Raw genomic sequence first — 15,744 nt, 5'->3', positions numbered from 1 at the left:
AATTTTCTTTTGAGATTTTCTTAACCAAGCATGGCATTGTCGTCTGAGATAATAAAATAACTAACGTTAGCCTCTATTTATTAACTTTAAGATACACCATCAAAAAATAATAATGAACAAGAAATGTTAAACACAATTAAATCTTATTTATTGTTTAAAGTTTCATTTCTATACATAGTATAATATGTATAAAGCTTTTTTAGAATCATATTTGCAATGCATGCACCGATACTTTTGCGTGAAACTACTCATGTTGGCATAGGACAACGCTTTTCAGGTTTATATAAACCAAGTGTTAACGGTATCATACTTAAATCATTAAATTATCTTTGTAATTAAATATTGCTCTCAATAAATACATAAACAATAATAAAAATAAATTGTATGTAAAAATGTAGAATAATTTAAATCATGCCATCTATTAATGGGAAACCTAACTATACCCAACCTACCCCAGATGTCATTTCAGCGACTCGTAAGCTTTTTCATTGACCTCGCATTACTCGTACGGTTCATTTTGACGCCATACAAAGAATAGTTGGCCTCAAAAAAGCTTCTTTTGTGTTGTTGACAGTTTTTTTTAAAAGCAACGTCGTAGAAATGTCTAAATATTGCATATGGGTTATCAATTATCATCGAATAAACACAAAAAAGGCAGATGTTCAATTCTGCATTTCGAAGATGATTAAGAACAAGTTGTTTGGCATGGATGAGGTAAGAATTTTTATAAAAAAATTTAGGTATAATTTAAGAATAGACATGTCGCTTAAAAATCGATGATTTGGAGATAGGCAGCTAATATTACACAAGTCACCTGGGTTAGGATAATTAATTAACAGTGTATTATTTATATTTTGCTGATGTTTTTTTTTGTTTCTTTTCATAGATGCTACTTTCAATAAATAAATTAAATATATGAATTCAATTTCAGCAGCAGGGATTTCTCCAACAAGATGGTGTGCCACCACACTATGCCCTTCCTGTTCAACCTTATTTGAACCAGTTATTTTTCACAAGATGGCTTGGAAGAACAAGGCCAATTGAGTGACTTATTCCTCTAGGATAACTGCATGGATATTTGAAGAGCAAAGTTTATACCACTGGAACCAATACCACTGGTAAACAAATAATCAGAATCCAAGAAGAAGTTGTCAGGAAGAATTTCAAAATCATTGCTGATAAGCAGCTGCTCAAGGTATACCCTTTGAACTTATTTATTTAAATTATTAATTTTATTTGTTATTTATCATTAAAACGATTATTACCAATAGCTACTGCTATTTTTATTATTACAACCAAATTTTTTCCAAAGTAATTTTTTTCTAAAACAAATAAAAATAATAAACAAGTAATTAACATAAAAATTATGTAATAATAGTTTATATAATTTATTTAAGTAGTAATAAACCTTACTAAATCACTTACTTTTGAGATTATTTTTATCATTTAAAGCAAATTTGAAATAAATAAACTTCTAAAATTTTCTTATGTATACTAAATTCAGAAAAAATGTTGATTCATGTTGCATAATAAAAATGGGGAATTGCTATTTGAAAATAAATTTCGTCGACGTCATAACTAGTTGAAAAATTGCAAAAAAAAAATGTAAACTCTGAACCTAAAAAATTACAACAAATTTAAATATTTAGACCCGGTTCAGGGTTTTTTCGCTTATATTTTGTATTTTTCGGACGCACTATGATATTTTTGAAACTTTCTGATTCTTTCAATAACTGTTATATTTCATAATCACACTTTATCTCGTGGTTTCTGTGATATCAAGGCTATGTCATGCTTCATTGACTTGAATTGCAGTTGTATAATTTATAAACTATAATAATATAATAAATATATCCATAAATTGTACATTGAGGACATTTACTTCTAATTATTAGTTAAAATAATACATTTCTATATGTATAAGACCTAAGATATATTTTTATTGTGTATTTTAGGTGGGGCCAGCCCTCTAAAAGTATAGATTGTCTCAGTTGTACACTATTTAATCTTGCACTGAAATCACAAACACCCTCAAGAAAGTTATTTTGTTTAACAATTAAATGACACCAATTATGGTTTTTCTGTAATCTAATTCTTCAGTTTAACAGGTAATAGTTTAATTTTTTTTATCATGTTCATAAATTAATCAGCATAAAATTACAATCTTTTTTGTGTTAATGTATTACAAAAATAATTCTGTATTATGACTTAAAATTACAAAAAAATTGTAAATCATCTATTGCTAAATTGCAAAATTGCTTGATTTTGAAAAAATGTGTACATAATATAGTTTTTATCTGTTCAAAGAAAACTTTTTGTAAATTAAACAATGAATCTTTTATAATTAACGCATGATTTATCAATCACATTAAATGTTAAATTAATTTTAAACAATACAATGCAATTTTCAATATTAAATTAATTTACTAAGAAGAATTTCAAGTACAGTGTTGTTTACAAGTTTTACTGGTACAACTTGATTGTTTTTTGTGACTCATGCTTAGTCTCTACTATAAGGTTGGCTGCCTATCTTTGCTGAGACCATTTTTTTTTTGTATAACAATCATTAATTAGGAATTAGGACTCATGAATAATGTTGTAGAATTGAATGAAACCAATAAAATATAAATATATATAAATTATTTAATAATATTTAAATTATTGTGTGCAAAAAAGACAAAATGGTAGATTTTTTAAACTCTATTGCAATAAAAAAAGTGACTCCAGTAGTCCATTTCAGCGGAGTTCAATCTTGATTTGCTTCTTTTATTCATGGTCCATAGCTTAGAACCATATGAGCCTATGCTTTCCATTACCGTCTTATACATTAGAGTTAGAGTTTTAGTTTACTTTTATTTACCCATTGCTACTTATAATTTTATCATTATCGTCGCCGGTATTCAATATTTTAATTTCAAGATACTTGTAGTCACTAACACTTTGGTGTTTTTAATATTCATCCTCTCGATTGAGAAGTCGTTTCCGTTTCCTCCTATGACTAAATATTTCGTTCAATTGGGATTTATTGAAAGCCTCGAAGTGCTATACTACTTATACAATTTCTAAAGCTCCATCAATTTCGTTTTTTGCCCATATAACTTGGTCGTATAATTTGGTGAAGATATTGTGGGTTGAAATATATCGATTTGTTTTTAAATTGGGGAAAAATGCGGCGCAACTTTTAAATGACGCCCTACAGTAAATTAAAGTTTATGTTTGGGTATATGGTGTGCTTTATCTTTTTCTTGACAGTATTAACAACTTAAATATTGTGTGAAATACAGTTAACAGTTTCTAGGGATAATGTAATGTTGATATTTTTTCATAACATTAGTATATGGAGCGAACATTTTTATAATATTTAAAATCTTTCCTTTAATATTCCTATTCCTCATATCAAACGCTTTTTCCAAGTCAATGAATCCCAAGTAAACTTTTCCCTGCTGCAGATTGATTACTATTATTTATTTGATTGTAAAGGTATGGTCTTGGATGCTCCTGTGTTTTCTAAAACCATATTGTGATTCATCCAGGGTTTTTTCTATTGTAGCTTTTTTTCTATTTTTAAAGTACCGGTAGTTTTAAACACTCATTTTAAACTGTAGTCATCTATTCAGCGCATTTAGAGCTGTCGGTACTTTCTACTATACAAGAACCTGTATAAAGAATGACGCAATCCACACTGTAGGGTTTTTAGGTATATTTTAAGTTATTCATCTAGATGTGAGGTTAGAAGTTTAATGAAAAGTGGTGTTGCTGAATTTTGTTGTTCAAAAAGGTATCTCTTTGAAAAATGATAATTAGGTGTGATTTGTAAGCAGCTTCTTGTATTGTTTAGGTATTGCAATTACAATTTTCAAACATTTCTTGTTTTGATCCCGAAAAAAGTTACATTTTGTGTTTGGTACTTACAAGTACAATATTAAGATTGATGTAAAAATGAGCCAAGCGAATACAGATACATTTTGGTACTTGAACAAAGCTTTAACTGATGAAGAACTTTTGGTTGAGACTGAAAAAGTTTGTGTTGAATTAGAAAATCTCCCGTTGGATAATTCTGAACAGACATAGAAGATGACATTGTCATTACTAGTGCTAGTGAGGTTTCTATGCTGGAAGATGAAGAAGTAGAACAATTAACTAATCAAAATAAGGAAGGTGAGACTGAAGTAGTAGAAATACGTGGCAATGGGCCCAAGAAGAAAAAACAGACTAAAATTCCAGGATATGATTATCCAGAGGGAATAATTGATGATACTTTTGCAACTTGCAATAATCCCACAGATTATTTTTTAATATTGATAGGTGACTGTGCGAAAGATATTACCTTTTAAAGTAATTTGTACGCCACCCAAAGGAATAAAACGCTAAACTTGAAGGAAGAAGTGTTGCTGAAGAGTGTTTCCTTGGCATACATTTCTTAATAAGTTATCACAGTTTGACAAGCTATAAACTCATCTGGAATAATGCTGAAGACTTGGGTGTACACTTATTTAACAGCATTATTCCTAAGAACAATATGGATAAGAACCGTCAGTTCTCCAGTTATTATCATGGCACTAGGCAGTTGGCTGTGAATGAATCCATGATAATCTTCAAAGGGAGGTCAAGTATGAAACAATTCAATCCCATGAAGCCCATAAAAAGGGGTTATAAGCTCTGGTGCTAAGCAGATAAGAAAGGGTACATAAAGAATTTGATGTGTATCAGGGAAAATCTCCTGAAACTGAAGAAAAATTTCAAGATTATGGATTAGATGAAAGGATTGTCCGTCAACTTACTGAAGATGAGTGGAATAAAAATAGAATGATTCATTTCGATAACTTTTTTACCAGTATTTGGAAAAACTGAAAACTGAGATAACCTTAGCTTATGGAACAATAAGGTCTCACAAAAAAGGTACACCAAACAATTTGGTAGATGATAAATGAATGAAAAGAGGAGATTATGATGACCGGATTTCAAATTTAGATATAAATTATTACAAATGAAGTAAGTGCGTGAAATTTTGCTCTAATTTTCATGGAACAGAAGAGACCACCGTAAAAAGGAATCAAAAGAATGGAACGAAAATTGAGCTATCCTTCAGTCGTTGATGATTACAATAAAAACATGGGTTTGGTAGATCATGCCGATTAACGTCGATAAGTGTATGCAATCGACCGCCGTTCCAAGAAGTAGCAGCACAAGCTTTTCGTTGGTTTTACAGATATATGCTTCGTCAATTCTTTTGCAAAATATTCTGAATGTGAAGAGGAAAGGATGACGCTATTAGATTTTCATCATTCTGCGGCTACAAGTTTGATAAATAAATATACAAATTTTCTGCGTCATAAGCAATAAAAGTTTTTGTATACTGCAACATCACTAAAATTATCCCCCTGGAATGGGGGATTGTTATATTTTGCTAAAATTGATACCAAAGGCGTATTTTGATAGCATTTTAATTCTGTCACAAAGTTTAAAAATTTTTGACTTCTTGGGACACAAAGGGTTAAGGGCGTAATTCCTCTACTATTATTGCAGTCCTTTCTGCCTCTTTTCTTGTGATTTGGAACTAATAGTGCCGTTTATCAATCTTTAGGTAAAATTTCTTTTTGCCACACTTGCTGTAGTATATGCGGTAACACTTCTCTTCTTTAAAGTAGGTAATAAATCTTTATTTACTAAGGTGATATGTTTAATTATGCTAATTGTCTTTATTAATTTCAGCCACCTGGCCGTCTTCAGAAGACATGTCAGATATTATAAACGCACGTGAACATGTTAAATTTCAAAAACTAAACATTTAATCGTAAAGAACGTGGTGTAATTTAGCGGGAAAACAGAGTTGTTGAAAAAATCAACAGAGTTGTTGAAAAAATCAACAACTCTGTTTTCCCGCTAAATTACACCATGTTCTTTACGATTAAATGTTTAGTTTTTGAAATTTAACATGTTCACGTGCGTTTATAATATCTGACAGGTCTTCTGAAGACGGCCAGGTGGCTGAAATTAATAAAGACAATTAACATAATTAAACATATCACCTTAGTAAATAAAGATTTATTACCTACTTTATCCAAGAAAGGGTGAAATGAATATTAACTTAAATTATATACTTCTCTTCTTTGTGATTCTATATATTTTATCATTTCTATGGTGATTTCTATGTGATTCTATGATGAGTCCGCTCCTCTGTTTCTGTTATTTTTTCTTGTGGTATAGCGGTCGGTAATCTCATTTTGACTATTTACGTTTAACGGTTCTATGAAGTGTTCCTTCCATCTTTCCCTCAGTATTAATCCGTTTTTATCCTTTACAGCTTTAATCTCTAACTGTTTGTTTTCGAACTATTCTAGTCTTATTAAATAAACATATTAATTTAAACTCTGTTACACTTTTGATTTTCCTTACTGTTTCTTTCCATGCTATCTCTGAATTTTGTCCAATTTTGCTTTTTTGGCTCAATCATCATTTATTTCACTGTCTTCCTTTCCCTCTTTAATCACCATAATGTTCGCGTTTTTTTTCTTTTGATTAACTTTACAAGCTCATTTGTTATTTCTGATACCTTTTATTTTTTGAACACCACACTGTCTGGTTCACGTTGCTGTACCTTTTATATCTACTACATGTAATTTTTGCAGCTTTTAGTATAATGTGTCTTGAATGATTAATCCATTTCCATCCAATTCCTTCGTGTTACAATTTTCTTATACCTTTTACTAATTATAATCCTTGCACAATGAATATATAATTTTGTATCTTTTTTTAAGATCTAATTTCTTTGTTTTCAAAATTACCTAACAAGATGATATTATCTTCTTCTTCCAACACACACAAGTTTAATTTAAATTAACATTAATAATGATACTACTAAATAGTTTAAACATAAAATTTTCTAATAACTATAAAGCGTCGAATAGATAGTGCATATAAATTATTGAATTATAATACTTATTAATTAATTAAATCTTTTTCTTTTTGTTTCAGCTTGTGTGCGAAATGCATGGATTTAAGATCGTCAATCATTGTGCAACTGAAATGGTGCCATTACGTTGATAGTAAATATTTCTTCTGATATTTAATGGAACTTCCTTCAGTAGGTGTATCAAATTAATTTCGAAAAATGAAAATTGATGCTGAACGTGACTTTCTACTGTCACATGTGGGTTATTATCAGACCAACATAAATTTGAATATTATTTCCACAATATACTGCTGAGATGTCTCAATGATTATACATACTTGTGAAATGTAGTTAGGAACCAGTCTTTTTTGGCTGTGCTATGGATAGGTACACAAGCGTTTTACCAAGAATGATTTCCCAAGAACTTGAATAATTCTTTGCGGAACGCATGTGTATGTGCAACCTGTACATTTTGAGATCTGCTTTTTTGATCAAAATGTACTTCTTCCTTATAACTCTGTATTTTCTTCGGTGTACTGGATATTATATAATTGTTCACACAATTATTTTGAGTTGTTGAAACTTCTGTATAAGAATCATTTTTAAAATTATAACCAAGAACCCAAATATTAATAATATAAGTTTCACCCCATGTTTTGAATGTCATGAATATATATCATGATGCTATCATGCTTGAGTCATGATGCTCAATGTCCTTAATAATTGTTCGAAAAGGACTCCTCTTGGCCAAAGAGATTAAGATAAGATCCTTTTGAGATATATTTCAGAAATTCAGGTATATTTCACCATTACCACTACAAGATATGAGCTGATCATACTTCTAAAATGCACTGGCTGGTAGTGAAGTGGATTCTGGGAGGGTTCTGATCTAAATAAATAATAGGGCGCCACAAACTTAATCTGAAACCTACCAATAGAAACCTTTGACCCAGCAAATTCAAATCCAATATCAAAGGAAATAATGAAGTAATAAATTCAAATAATTACATTGAAAAGTTATCATATGCTGAAAAATCAACCCAAAACGATAAGTTAACAAACTTTTTATGAAAAAAAAATAAATAAATAAAAATAAGTTTTTATTGTTAATAATTTGTTGTTATTTTATAATGTATTATATTATTGAAATAAGAAATATAGAGTAATTATTCATTTGATATAATCCTAAAGATAAAAGTTGAACAGATGAAACATGGCTAATGTTAAAGATAAACTTTAATATACTCAAATGATTATTGTTTAGTAAACATAATACTTGAAAGAGTATAGAAGTCCGTACCTATAAATAACCCTTAACTGGTGATCCTAATTTTAACCACACATTTGGTGATCCATGGTCAAATTGACCCCATAATTTAAAAAATTATATTAACAAACTATGATAGCCTCTGCGTGAAATATGCATAAATATCGCTAAGTCGGTTATATCTTAGTCATAATACACGGGTAGTATGTATAAGTAATAAAAGTGTTTCATTTTTTTAACGGTATTTATTTATTAAGGGGGTACTCCTATGTTCAGGCCAAAATTTTAAGCTTATTTCAGGAAGGTTTTTTTATTACAAGATCAAATACAATCGTTGCATGATTTATATATGTTACAACAAAATATGCCCTTGAATAAAAGAAACATAATTTTCGAACTGTATTTGACGATTCAAGTGAACACCACAAAAAAAAAGGTAGCTGGCTGGCCCAGGTGATCGCAGAACTTGTATTCATATAAAACCATAAATTCAAATTGATTATTGTTCTGTAGGCTTGTCTTTCTGTCCCGTACCCGAATTAAGTGATTTGACCAAAAAAAAAAGAAAATTAGCGGACCTGAAAAAAAATTTCAAAAAATCATGTTTTTTATCGTCGAAATAGGAAAAAAAATGAGATAATTGCTATCAAAATGTCTAAATCTAGTACGAGATAGAACTACTCAAATATCGTACACTCTGTGAAAATTTAGGTTGCTCCTAATCACCCGAGCCATCGAAAAAAAAAATGGTTTTGATATAAACGCGTTTAAAGTTTTAAAAATAGATTATTCATTAAAAATTAATATTTACACTAACAATCTATGCCTGGTGCGTATAATATACCTTCAGCTACTCATTTTCAGCGGTTCTGGCTGCCCTTCGAGCCATTCTTTCGAATTTGGAAGCCTCAGACGTCCTTTCTTCCGCTCTCGAAATCCGAGCGTCGTCATACATCTGCGCAAAGTTCCTAGCCTCTCCACCTATTTGGACGCCCATAACTTCTATAATCTTCAGAAGGCTCAAATGACCTTCATTGAAAGTGCATGCAGCCGTTAGTGTAGCAATTTCTAGAATTTTCTTTCCCGTAAAAACATGTTTTGGAGCCAGATTCCATACACAATTATTGAAACTTTCATTATTATTTTGAGTGTTTCCTCCCAAACATCTTTGTAGGAGACTGTCGGCCGATAATTCATCGTAAATGGTCTTCAAAGTTACTATTGCTTCTTCATCAAATGTCGGTGGGTGTTCGAATTTACTTCCTTTTTGCTCAGCTGCACGATAATCTGAATAAAATTTCTGATATTCACACCAAGAAGATGCACCTTCTGGACAATAATGATGTTGCGGTTTTTCATCACTGGACGTCATATGGTAGAATGTTGACCATACAGCTTTTTTCATTTCTTCTAGAGAATGTGTATTTCGCATGATTGCAAGTCCATAATAAGTAGACAGTTTCAGCATTAGGGTAAGTCCGGGATAGATGGACCACCTTTTTAATAACCTTTTTTTTTAAATTCCTGAAATGTAAATACTTCAAAACTTTTTTTGAGTCATCACAACACATTTTAAAACCTTATTGCAAACTTTCGTATTGATTCATTTATATCTTTAGAGCCAATAATTTGTTTTTTAAACTGTTACGTTGCCCATCTATCCCGAGGGTATCCGGGTTAGATGGACCACTACCGTAGGGATAAATGGACCATTGATTTTTTCATTAAAATTAGGGTATGGGATAAGAAAAAGGGTTTTTTAATACAGATAAAGTTTATTTTCATTAGTTTACCAGCTACTGTATCAATGTTACATAGTTAAAGGAAAACTAGTTGGCTAAAATCTTTGTCTCACAATACATTTTTCTCCCTTTGGATTTCCCGTTTTCCGCAGTAATCACATTTATTTTCGAACCTTGTGCAACCCTCATGGGTCCAGCGAGAGCATATTACACACTTAATCCAATCGTCCTGTTTTTTAGTTTCATTGTAGTTCTCTCAACACCACACACAATCATTTTCCTCCCACTCACTCTCGTACTCACTGTCGTTGCAAATTTTATCAATTCTATCAATCTCGTTTGAATCTGAAGAAGATGTCACTTCTTTCTTCTTTCGCAATTTCTTTCTTTTCAATGTGCATTTTCCTATTTTCTTGTTTTCATTTCGTTCCAGTTTCTTTTTCTCTCTTTTTTTCTTCTCCTCCTTATTCTTAATTTTCAATTCTTTTTCTTCTTTTTTCTTTTTGAGACAAATTATATTCTCTGGAGAGCTCAAAACTGTTGATACGGTTTGAGCTCTTCTCTTAAGTGCCTGTAATTTGTTGACACATGGCACTGGGTGTATTGTGTTCAATAACTTTGAGGGAGTTGCTTTTTCAGTTGAGTCCTTAGGTTCATTTGTACCTTCACCTTCTGAAACAGTTTGAATATCGGGGTTGAGCTCGGGCCAGGAACAGCGAGAGCTTCATTTGTGAAACTGAGTCTAGCAACTGCTGGTTGATCACTTGCTGAGGCATTATTCGTTTTACTAGACTTAGTTGCAGCAGTTATTTGTTCCGGTTGAACTTGTGTCGATTCATTGGTTTCAGTTAGAAACGCGTAGTCAGGGATAGCTTTGGGCTCAAAAGGTAGTATTCCACATGTTCTAAAGCCACTAACGCCATTATCAACGTTTGCAGACTTCCCCCAAGCTAATCTAAGAAGGGTGCCAAATTGCAGTCGAGTTATCTTTCTAGATGGATTATTTATCATGTAGCTGTTACAAGCAGAGTAGAAGTTACTCTTTAAAGACTTGAAGAAAGTTCGATCTAATGGCTGCAGCCAATGACTGGTATGCGGAGGAATACTCATTAAAATAATGTCGTTGTTATCTGCAAACTCAAGCATTTCAATGCAACTAGTGTGTGACGTATGTCCGTCTAGAAGGAGAAGAACCTTTCCCGTTGGTTTTCGTTAAGTGAAATGGTTTTTCAACCAATAAAAAAAAAGATCTGCATTAACGTATCCAGACTTCTGAGACATTTTCACTTCAGCTCCAGGCGGCATACCATCACAAAATTCTTGCTTCAAATTCTTACCTTTCATAATACAAAAAGGTGGTAAGAATGTTCCCTCTCCATTAACACATGCTAATACTGAAATCGTTTCACCTTTTTTTCCGGAAGTAACAGATGTCACATTCTTGGAACCTTTGATTGCGATAACCTTTCCTGGTTTATTGTTTAACTGCAAACCCGTTTCATCCATGTTAAAAACATGCCCTGGTTTATCAATTAAGTTGTTTTCTCTTAAAACATTTCCTAAAAGCTGAAAATAATTGTCAACAGTTTCTCTGTTAAGATCTTTTGCCCTCGCGATTGAAACACCCTCCGCTTGACGAATGGAGAGTTGTGGATTTCTAGATAGGAACGATAACAGCCAGTCATATCCTGCTTGTTTGCGTTCAGTGTTAAAGCTGTGTACTAACTTCAGACTTTCGGCCAAATAGTAAGCCATGTATCTAACGGAGTCTCTAGTAGGCGTGAAACCATGTGACTGTAATTTTTTTATGTGTGCGACGATTTTTTTTTCATTTTCGGTACCAAGGAGTGAAGGTTTCCCCATGGAACCCTTACTAAAGTTAGTTGATTTAAGACGCCTTTTTAGAGTTGTTTTTGGTATGCCGAAAGCTTTATGAGCAGCATTTACACCAATTTCATTTTGTTTTATCGCTTTAACAGCATTTACTAACGACTCTTCGGACCAGTCTCCTCTTTTTGATGTCCCCTTTCTATTATATTTAGTTGGCATTTTTCTGTAACAATAAAAATACCAACCATTAGAGCCAATTAAACCTTACTATATATTAATATTTTATGTTACAAGACTAGTTTGCAGATATGGTCCATCTATCACATACTTCTTACCTGGTCCATCTATCCCAAATTAACATGGTCCATCTATCCCGATTGTCCAGTATAGATGGAGCACCTCCTCGGTCGCGAAAGAGGATCTTGCCGCTTGCCATTTTAGGTTAGTTTTCTACCTGAACACTTGTTTAACTTGTATCTCTGATACTACGACGAAATCACTTAAACTAACTACAAAATACTAAACTCTAGTGAAACATAGAAAAACTATTCAACTTACCAAAAGTCCCCAATCGCTATTTCTCGAGAACTATGAGTATTATTAAAGAGCAAACTTTAACACAAACAGACAACACACAGAAGCACTACTCGAGACGCTGACTGTGGCGCTGCACTGGCTAGTTTGCGAACTATTCAAGTGGTCCGTCTATCCGGGTGGTCCATCTATCCCGGACTTACCCTATTTTATTAGTCAATTGCATAGTTTTAGGCTTAGTTTTCGCAGGAGTCGATGAATTTCGCTTCGTGAATCTATGCTTTTTCGGCGTGCTGCTTTCATTTTCTCCTTGAACTGTTCTTTCTTCTTCAGACTTCTTTTTTTCAGCAGCTTCAACCTTCCTGCGCTATCATCGTGATTTGCGGTACATTTTCGTGATCATCATACCAAGCAGCGTATTCAACAGTGAATTTTTTGCCACTCCATTTTTCGCAAGCCTTACACACACTTGATTTTACGATTCCATCCAAGATTTTGTTTGAATATTTTCCGATAAGAGAAACAATACCGAAAAGTGACGTAAATCGTCGTTTAGACCATAATGCATCCATCGCCTGAGACGGTTAGTTCGTTTTCTGTATGACCATGTTGACGATTTTTTTCTTTTTCATCTTTCACTCCTTTTTTTGAAAACTTTCTCTGCGACGGCTTTTACGGCAATGATTATGTGGTCTATGATTGAATAATAACCTGATTTACTGAAGCATTTACCCAAATCCATAAGAGAACAAAAAAGTTTGATGCCGGGGGGCGTGATGGCTCAGCGTGTTAGCTCTCGGGTTAACCTTCCGGTGCTCGCTCCTTTTATTGAGATGGAACGCTCGCGCGCGGACTCTCAGTCCGCAAGCATAACTTTTTTTTTTGACATGCCCAACTAAAAATAAATAAAAAGACCTAAGTAATTAGAAAAAAGAAACATTTATTCATAAACTACATTCGTTTTATATTGCAAAAATGGGAGCATTCCATAAAGAAAATACAATTCTGTTAAATTTAGACCAATGTGAACCACGTTAATTCTTATTCTTGATGACACGGATGACATATCATGAGAGAATGTTCTAAACATATATATTTATGACACTCTACGCAAGAAAAACGTGTAGGCCTATTTTTTTTTTGATCACAATACGAACATCTTCCCCGCTGACCAGAGCTGGGCAAAATACTTCCCACAAGTATTTTAAATACAAAATACTAAGTACTAAATTTAAGAAATGTTTAAAGTATTAAGTACAAATACTTTCGATAAAAAGTATTTTAAATACTAAGTACTCGTGTAAAGTATTTAAATACTTTTCAAAATACTTTTTCAAATACTCTCTAATTCATTTGAAAAATAATAAAATGATTAATAAAAAATAAATTAATCTGTTGTTTGAAATTGGGTCAAAATCAATTATTGTAACTTATTTGTGGTACACTTTATTAGGTTTTAATAACGTCAACATTTCAAAATTATTATCTGATAGTCCGTGTCGTCGCGGCGTATTAATCATCGTGGCAAATGAAAACAAACGCTCCACTGCCGCAGAAGATGGTAATGGGGTATTATATTTTAAAAATATTTTCTTCATTGCTGGATAATCATTCAGCATCTTAATATCACATCTTTTATCTTGCAGATAGTTCAATAATTGGATTTCGTTATGTCCCACATCTTTATTTGTTCCTCGTTTTTCGAATTCAAAAAAATCATCCTCTTCACTGCCAGTTGGAGAAGAGTCCATTATTTCAAAATTTTCTTCATTTATTAAATTTAAAATCTTGGTTTTTATTTTGTTGCTTTCTTCTTCCACCTTTTTATCTTCAATCCCACACAGCCATCGCAATTTAAACCTAGGATGTGATACAGCCGCAATAGTGGCAGTATCACATTCTAGGTTTAAAAGCAGTCCATAACGGTTATTGAGGGCATCTATGCATCCCCTTAATATCAATCCAACCTGATCCAGTGAAGAGTCAATCATTTTAGTCCATTTTCGGTGTAACGATAAAATAGAAGGCAATAAAAATCCATAGAAACAGCACTCTTCCCCCTAAAACATCATGACTGAATAACAAAAATAAATTTACTGAATAACTAAAAAGTTATCAGAACGTTTCTTTGGGTGAATTATAATCTTTAACGTATTTAACTCTATAATTCACATGCCATATTATATTTTTATTCACTTTCGATGAAATTTTTAATATAAAAATGAAAAACATTGCAATTTCATAAACTTATCATTCATAAAATTCATGTATGCTGCTTATCTGCTATCTGCTTATAACGCCGAAATGTACTATCGGCAAAAGCTATATTAGCATATGACAAAAGAGAGGGTAGACCAAGCGCCCATGCGGTCAGGTAAGCGCTTGTAAGGCAAAATCGTAAAGGCATACTTTAAAGGTATGCCTTTAAAGTTAAATTACACACCTGCAATAAATCTATTGTTTGCGCTAATGGCTTCATGATGTTGACGTATTGCTCTAAGTACGCTAATTCTGCATCCTTAAAACTAGAATTTAAATCCAATTCTTTGAACAAAACCGGCAATTTTTCTTTTTCTTTCAAAATTTGTGTTATAGAGTCATACAAAGAATTCCATCGTGTAACTCCAGGTGTTGAAAGCGCATGTCCCAACACCCCTTTTATAACTTCAGCTGATTTTGGCCTGTTAGCCTTATTCCTAGCTTCACTAATCTTGTACCTACTCTTTTAAAAAAAAATTTTAAATTTCATCTTCTATTGTCCTAATTTACCTCTGCATAATTTTTATTTAAAAATATTGGTTTAATATCGTTTACGATTTTTCGAAAAAAAAAATTTTTTTAAGTAAATTTCCCTAGCTCAGCCGCTAAATAAAATTTGTATATATTTTTTTAAATAACGAGTTGGTAGCCATTTCTAACATAAACGTGTGCAGATAACGTAAACGTCTTTTTGCGGTTGTTCAAGCCATAAACGTAAAATTCTCAGTATTTACTCGTTAATAAAATCTGTAATAAAAAAAAATCTTACCTATCACTACAGCGATCGTTTATTCAATTTAACAATTTCACTACTGGTGTACACGAACTCGACACAGCAACACACGACTTGTGACTCGTCTCAGTCCACAGTCGTCTCGTCTCAAACTACGATTGCAAATTGCAAGTTGCAAGAGAACAACTAGCAAATGATATTACCGACATAACAAGTAAACCGAAAATGCAGTACCCACCTAATTTGTAGAGATGGCGCTGAATTCTAATTGTAGTTTTCGTTTGAACACGTTCAGACTTGCAAATCTAACAAGTATTTTGGAAATGAAAAATACTTAAAATACTTTTCAGATTCTTAAAATACTTGTATGATATTTAAAATACTTTTTTAAGTATAAAATACTAAATATATTGTCGAAGTATTTTAAATACTAAATATAAGTACCAATTTTACAGAGTATTTAAAATACTAAGCCCAAAATACTTTT

General features: G+C 32.1%; 1 long non-coding RNA gene across 3 annotated transcripts in view; it reads left to right on the top strand.

Annotated features, from left to right (window-relative positions):
* The first annotated feature begins 471 nt into the window (after positions 1-471).
* LOC111416286 (uncharacterized) overlaps positions 472-15,744 on the top strand; it is a 228,921-nt gene continuing 213,648 nt past the window's right edge. The window contains exons 1-4 of one of the 3 annotated variants that reach the window (XR_011641855.1): positions 490-714; positions 932-1,195; positions 1,956-2,108; positions 6,976-7,938. This is a non-coding gene — a long non-coding RNA (uncharacterized lncRNA). Of the gene's footprint in view, positions 715-931; positions 1,867-1,955; positions 2,109-6,975; positions 7,939-15,744 lie in introns of those variants that run through there. The other 2 variants (XR_011641856.1, XR_011641854.1) reach the window with 2 other exon arrangements.

Source organism: Onthophagus taurus, chromosome 11, assembly GCF_036711975.1.
Source record: "Onthophagus taurus isolate NC chromosome 11, IU_Otau_3.0, whole genome shotgun sequence".
NCBI classification, from domain to species: Eukaryota; Metazoa; Arthropoda; class Insecta; order Coleoptera; family Scarabaeidae; genus Onthophagus; species Onthophagus taurus.
Note: the sequence above shows the minus strand (reverse complement) of the source record. Positions and strands in the feature narration are given on the sequence as shown.